This window comes from Puma concolor, chromosome A1 (assembly GCF_028749965.1).
Source record: "Puma concolor isolate L17-30 chromosome A1, mPumCon1.1.hap2, whole genome shotgun sequence".
Lineage (NCBI taxonomy): Eukaryota > Metazoa > Chordata > Mammalia > Carnivora > Felidae > Puma > Puma concolor.
Window position 1 is genome coordinate 216,322,363 of NC_141667.1, and position 6,460 is coordinate 216,328,822.

The following is a 6,460-nucleotide window of genomic DNA, read 5'->3' on the forward strand; positions in this document are numbered from 1 at the left end:
CAAGCTCTTTGCCACCTCCCTGCTCCTGGCTTCCCATGTGGCTGGCTTCTCATCCTTCAGGATTCAACCATCACTTCAGAAAGGCCCTCACTGACCCTCCTATTCACTGCCCAAGTTCTCCATCACCACTCTATTTAGTTCCTTCAGTATTTATCACTCTATAGTATCCTGTCTGTTCACAGGCTTGCTTTCTTCTTTCCTGCCTTTTTCCTCACACTAGAATATATGCTCTGAGGCAAGAACCTTGTCCTGCTTGTTTATCAATGTGTCCCATCACCGTGGGTCTGATTCAAAGTAGGGGTTCACTAAATAGTCGTTGAACGAATGAACAAATGAGTGAATGCCCTCATTCATAAGCAGATGTTCTGTCACTGAACTCGTGAACATACATCTCTGTCATTCTCAATATCACAGCTGCCCCACCCCATAGGCCAGCTTGGTGCAGTGGGTACCCAGTAGTTACACATCGAGTGAATAAGTGCCTGCCACAAATGTAATATCTCCAGAGCTTACATTCTACTGTTTCTAGATTTAGACTCCACAGCAGACCTGCTTTATAGTTAATTCCAAATGGTTGATGGTGGAAGCAGGAAGCAGCATTCTGACAGATTGGGTAAATTATCTGGTAGGTGCTGCATTCTGATGACTTCAAACCAGCTACTTAGGGTTTATGGCACTCATATGCCTTATTATCACTGGGCTTTATATTCTTGCCAGGGAGAAATGTGCAGTGGTCTGTTTATCAAAATCTATAGTTTGCCGTGCAAAGACCTGGCAGACAGCCGAATGATTTTCCTCCCAGGGCAGTTACTTCTTCCCGGGGCCAGTTGCAAAGGATAATCATCATCGTATTCACAAGGCAATTTCTTCCGCTCACCTGTGACAGAAATGCCGTTTCCTGATACATCTCTTCCTTCTTTTTCACGGCTGCGGAATTTTTAGGTGGGACACGGCCACCCAGTTCAAGACCTCATTTCCCAGACTCCTTTGGACTGAGGTATGTCCACGGACAAAGTTCTGGCCAATGGGATAAGAATGGAGAGTACCCGTGCACCTTCCTCATGGTAAGCTTGAAAGTTGAGCTCCTTCCCCTTCTTTTCCTCTTCTGGCTGAAATGTGGATGTGGTAGTCCAAATGAGGGCGAAGTCCAAAGACGGCAGAACAATGAGGAGAAGGCAATTGGATCAATGACATCATAGCTGCTGTGCAGACCTGTATTGCTTAAGCTCAGAATTTTATTTAATTGACTGTTATTGGGGGTATTGTTCCACAAGATGGTCTGACAGCCTCACCCCTTCCTACCTTCCCCACTAACACCCCTGTTTCTTCAAACCGAGGTAAAGGGCAGGGGAGGGGGCATGCCCACATCGTTCAGTAAGATCAGCAGAAATGCTAACCTGGGGGCGCCTGGGTGGCGCAGTCGGTTAAGCGTCCGACTTCAGCCAGGTCACGATCTCGCGGTCTGGGAGTTCGAGCCCCGCGTCGGGCTCTGAGCTGATGGCTCAGAGCCTGGAGCCTGTTTCCGATTCTGTGTCTCCCTCTCTCTCTGCCCCTCCCCCGTTCATGCTCTGTCTCTCTCTGTCCCAAAAATAAATAAACGTTGAAAAAAAAAAAATTAAAAAAAAAAAAAAAAAAAAAAAAAAGAAATGCTAACCTGGAGCCAGTACCTCCTGGGACGTGTTTTCCTCAGCTTCCTCTGCCGCCCAAGCTTCTCTTTTACTGCCTATCCTTGGCCTGCTCCTAGCCCCTTCCAACCCTGAGCTTGCCCATGGGCACTGATCAGGTGGGCACAACATAATCTGAATAAAGGATATTTTGAGAGACCCCGAGCAGGCTTATCTCCTGCCAGCAGTGCTTTTTGCATTCCCAGATAGACTCACCGGGTTCCCTTTCCTCAGCTTTCCCTGAGGTTTCCTGTACTGCAGGACAGTTCCTTCAGCCTCTGGATGCCTCCAGAACTGGTGCTCTGAGCCTGTCACTGCGGATTGTTTTCAGGTTATCAGAAACACCTCAAAAATTAAGACTATTTACGGAATATCAAAGGGCTTTCAAATGGTCTCCATTTACCTTTCCTCATTTACCATGTGTTGAAAATAGACGACTGTAGTGTCCGTGAGTGTTCTAAATGGAAGCAGCCAAGGAAGGAGGTGGGGCGAGTCAACATAGTCACACAACAAATGTATACTGAGCACCTGCTCAGGTGCCGTCCCGGGCACTGAAGATACGTCTGCAAGCAAGACCGATAAGGAGCAGCCTCATGGAGCTCCCATTTTAGTGGGGAAGACAAACAAGGAAGAAGAGGCACAAGGAAGGAGAGAGAGAGGAGAAGGGGAGGGAGAAGGGAGAGAAGAGAAACTAAACAATTTTGTATTGTGATGAAAGCACCCTGAGGAAAACACAACAGGAAATGGGTCAGGCAGGCCTCTCCCAGGAGATTCTGAGCTGAGGCCTGAATGACACCAAGCCAGTGGTGGGGATGATGATCTAGGGAAGGGTTCTGGAAGACAGAACGGCAGGTGCCAGCGCCCTGGGGTAGGAACACCTGAGTGTGTTGAGGAGCCAAGAGAAGACAAGACCACTGTGACTACCGTGAAGTGAATGAGGAGGATAAAGGCATGAGATGGACTTAGCTCGAGGTCCTTCCAGCCCCATGAAAGTTCACACGTGGAGTTGGAAAGGTGTGCCTGGAGTACAGGAAAAGAGATGAGAAGCTTCCCTTTATTTTATTTTATTTTTTTAATTTTTTAAAAATATTTATTTATTTTTGAGACAGAGAGAGACAGAGCATGAACGGGGGAGGGTCAGAGAGAGAGGGAGACACAGAATCCGAAACGGCTCCAGGCTCTGAGCTGTCAGCACAGAGCCCGACCCGGGGCTCGAACTCACGGACCGTGAGATCATGACCTGAGCCGAAGTCGGACGCTCAACCGACTGAGCCACCCAGGCACCCCGAGAAGCTTCCCTTTAACTAGTGTCCTTCCTGAGAAGAGTGGAGCTTCAGAAATCTCTGGAAATCTGGCTTCAGTTGAATCCAGTCAATGTCTTCTAGAGAACATTCTGCCTGTGTTCACATTTGCACATCTGGTGCCTATGGTCATGATGGTTAAGTATTGATAACTGATAGCATCGCTTGGCTTTGGTGTTGAATGTATCCTCTCCCGCCGTCTCTAAAATATGTACCTTCTAGCACAAGCTGAAAGTAAAGCTGCTTCTACTAAGCCTGAGTACTTAATAGAACAATTCATTCTGAAACCAGAGCCTAGACTCTAAAACAAAAGATTCTTGCCTTGAAATCCTTTCTTTCCTGCACTTATTCCTGACATTACAGCCCAGATGGCCCAATCTCAGCCTTGACTGACCCAAAACAGAGGTTCTGATTGGATCTCTGGGATGACTGAAATGAGTTCATGGGAGTCACTTTCTATATCTGGGCCTCATTTTTATCGTTGAAATGAATACAAATACCTTAGAGACTAATGTTAGTTAATTGGCAAGTAGACTCTAGAATCTTTTTTTTTTTTTTTTTTTTTGGTAAATCATGATGACTTCTGCCTCTCTGTGTGGCATACCTCCCATTCTCTATAATTTCACCAAAATTACTGCTCGTTGTTCTGTGGTTAGTTATTTATTCATTGCCTGGGCAGCCAAAGGGGACATAATGATGGACAGGATGGCCATGGATCCTGCCTTCAAGATGCTAAGGCTAGTGGGGAACACAGATACTGAGCAAGCAATTTCTGAAGTAAGTGCCATGCAAGAGAAATTCAGGTCCCTTTGGAAACAGCCATCTACGATGTCCAGGCCTGAGCTTACAGAACTCGATTCTCCTTGAAGGTCTCATCCACTTTAAGAAATTTGGTTCTATCCTTTGAAGATTGTGTTGCTTCGTGATGAATTGAAGGAAATATAGGAGCACCTAGTTTTTCTTACTATCACACTGTCTCTGGAACCATGGGCCTGCCCATCTTTCTCTAAATATACTTCTAAACGATGTAACAAAAAGTGATGTGGTGTGGTGGAAAGACCCAGCATTTGGCCCAAGATGATCTGGGCTCAAATCCCAGCTTTGCCTCTGAGAAGTCCCCACACACTCGGAGGATAATAACTACCCCACCCCCAGCCCCACCCCCACCCCCACAGGATTGCTGTGAGCATCCATGTGATCATTTACATGAAAATGCTTTGCAAATGACAGAGCATTATTCTCATGTCAGCTGCTATTTCACGAGTCTTAGTGTATTCTGGACTTCAGTTTTTCTGACACTAATATACAGATTCCTGCTATTCTTTTGTGACACCCTTCATGTCGTGTCCCTCCTTCCATCTTTTGTTTGTGTTCATTTAAAATCAGAGCTATGGCGGCTTTCCCTCTACACCACATTGCCTGCTTCTGCCTTTTCTTTCTTGGGATCTTTGGTAACGGTACAGATAGGATGCTACTTAAAGGTTCATAACCTTCCCAGGTCCTTTCCTTCATCCACAAATCCAAACTCCAGACATCCCCTTTTCCTTTCCATCTACCAGCTTGGAAAATCAGAAAACTCCTTTTAACCCACATCAAAATTATCTCTCTTGGCCTGATGCCAACTAAGGATTAGCACAGCCCTCAGCTTTTCCATGAAAGCTATCCTGTTTGGTGGTGGTCCCGGAAGAACTACATGGAAGCCGTGAGGACGAGAATTTCCTCAAGAGTCTGATAAGGCGGCTCAGACAACCTAGCAGCGGTTTATCTGGGGACTCCTCTCACATCCTGAAGCTGTGTTAGGCCTCCAAGACACCCGTCCCAGCAGACCTCATCGAACCCGGAAGCTGGGCCTCTGTTTGCCGACCCTCCACTCTAGAACTTGGCCTCGGCCTCCCAGGCAGCTCGAGGCAGGATGGGGGCAAGGTGGGAGCCAACTCCTACCTGATGTAGGAGGCAGGCCATTTCTCCCAGCACCCTCCAGAGGCAGCTCAGGCGTGAGCTTCCCTTTTTCGTCCAGACAGGCCAGCGCTGACCCTGGTGGCCACCAGCCAGCAGCATTATCACCTTCTCTGCTCCTGACAATCACAGGGGGCTTTGCACTGGGTCGCCTGGCATCAAAGCAAGAGTGTCATAATCCTCCACTCGGGAAGTCCCAACGGTTGCCGGGTAACACGATAGGCAGGGACTGGGGAGAGTTTCGGAAGGCAAGCAAAGAGAGGCTGTGGATTAATCCGGAGTTTGACACAAACACGCGAAAACTCAAGAGAGGAAAAGCCCACAGAGAGGAAATTGACATCACTTTTTCCCACTTCAGTGGAAGAGATCTCTGGGTAATTGCAACTCAGACCCAACTTCTTCACTGGAAGTGTCCTGCTGCCAATGACAGTGAACACGGAAGCCAGTAAGATGGGTGACAAAACTTCGGGTTGTTACCAGGAGGGAAGGGGGCAGCCTGGCGATGCCGGCATGAACACTGCTACAGAAACAGCCCTTTCTGTGCTGTGGGCACCTCGGCTGGGGTCCTCATCCCAGCATCCACAGCCTGCCTCTCTGCCTGAGCCGTGTGGTCCCGGGAAACACACACAAAGAAACATACACAAAGGGCAGCCCATTAAAAGGATGCAACTCTCGAGCAAAGAACCAAAGCATGGAGGGGCTATGGCCACACATGGGCTCTCAGCCTCTGACCTCTGCTTTACCAGGGGACAGCACCTTTCGCTGGGGTGACTTATGAGCAATCCCGGGGGGAGCGTGCGTGTGTTTTCAAACAAAGACACTGGAGCTCGTTGGTCACTGCTCAGGACCCAGTCTTCTTTCTTTTTTCAGCCTTCTTAAATCAATCTACCCATCTTCCATAGTCATTACCAAATGTCACCGAATCCTCTGTGGCCAGAAACCACTACTGTTTGCTTGAAACACAGCTTCGTTTATATGCTGGAATATGACACATCTTAGAAACGGCAAATCAAGAAGCATTCTAAAAACTAAGCACTGGCAAGAAAACAAAATGTAACTTTATATTGTCCAAAACACCAGACCGGGAAATACCATCATTTTACACTCGCTGCAATCAGAGCCATTAATGGACCTCATCTTTCTAATTCTGAGTACACTTTTAAAATGTGTGCCCTGTAAGTTCCGGCAATTAAAGCCCGGGGTTTTTGTTGTTGTTTTGGTGATGAGTGCAGAACTGTTTAAGGATTTCTTGGAGTTGTTTAAGTGTGGCCTCATTTTCTCTTTTTCTTTCTCTCTTTTTTTTTGGGAGGGGTCAGGGGGGTGGGGTGGGGTGGGCTATGGTAATATTGACCCATGAGGATTTACTTAAATCCTCCTTGGTTATAGGCCTCCAAAGACAAAGCCATATCCATGGCAACCACAGGCGACCCAGCAGAAGAGAGAGCACATTAGAGCCCGAGCATAATAGCTGTTTACTGATGACTAAGGTCTTGAAAGCAATACTGTACATCCCAACTCCCGGCTCAGGCAGGACTCCAG

General features: G+C 47.5%; 1 long non-coding RNA gene across 1 annotated transcript; it reads right to left on the reverse strand.

Annotated features, from left to right (window-relative positions):
- Positions 1–475: 475 nt before the first annotated feature.
- On the reverse strand, positions 476–5,289 carry LOC147584762 (uncharacterized). The gene is made up of 2 exons (XR_015253049.1): positions 4,907–5,289; positions 476–1,109 (listed from the first exon to the last, which is right to left on the reverse strand). It is a non-coding gene; the product is annotated as an uncharacterized LOC147584762 (long non-coding RNA).
- Positions 5,290–6,460: the final 1,171 nt, after the last annotated feature.